This window comes from Sitophilus oryzae, unplaced genomic scaffold, assembly GCF_002938485.1.
Source record: "Sitophilus oryzae breed Bouriz unplaced genomic scaffold, Soryzae_2.0 scaffold_980_pilon_pilon, whole genome shotgun sequence".
NCBI lineage: Eukaryota > Metazoa > Arthropoda > Insecta > Coleoptera > Curculionidae > Sitophilus > Sitophilus oryzae.
Window position 1 is genome coordinate 3,853,500 of NW_022147617.1, and position 882 is coordinate 3,854,381.

An 882-nucleotide genomic window follows, 5' to 3' on the forward strand; every position below is an offset into this window, starting at 1 on the left:
ATAATTTTTGGTTTTATTTATGAAAGTAAAATACAAAATACATTTGAACTGAAAGAGGGACCGCCATTGAATAACCGGAACGGAAATGAAAAATTAAGCCATCATGTCCTTATCATATCAACCTGTCAATTGGAAAATTAGTTCTCCAGACGACAACGAAGGCTTTCGGTGGCGTATCGTGTTTCCACGATTTAACACAGAGTTGACACTTCTCTCTAGTTAATTATTTTATGGGTTTGACGAGTGCGATTGCGCGATGATTTCTGACTCAACTGGCCAGCGCAAAAACAATAATGGTGGGTTCATACAGCCAAATAAAATAAAATAAGAATAAAATAAAATAAGAAATAAGGAATTCTTATTTGTGTGCGTTCATACAGTCAAATAAAATAAAATAAGAAATATATATTTGCTCACAAAAGTAATGATGAGGTTGATAAAAGTTAACTTCCTTTACGATTGTTTATAGTAATTTTACTATTTGGGTATATTTATTTATTCGTTGCCCACTATATTATACATTTTATTCTATGTGTGAAATTATAAAATAAATTAAACCCAAACTGAAAATATTTGTAGGTTAGAATTAAGCAAAACGCAAAGCCGTTTTCACATAAAATAAAACAAGAAGTTAAAAGATAAAGACTTCTTATTTTATTTGTTATTTTATTTGGCTGTATGAACGCATGTACGGTATCCCATATAACCAACTTTCTTATTTTATTTTATTTTATTCTTATTTTATTTTATTTGGCTGTATGAACCCACCATAATTCGACTTCCTCAATCCTTTGAAAAGTCTTGCTTTTGTTAGTTTGTCTATGTTTCGAACGCACCGTAACTACGAAATTTTTCTACGATTTCTACGACTAAACAATCTAC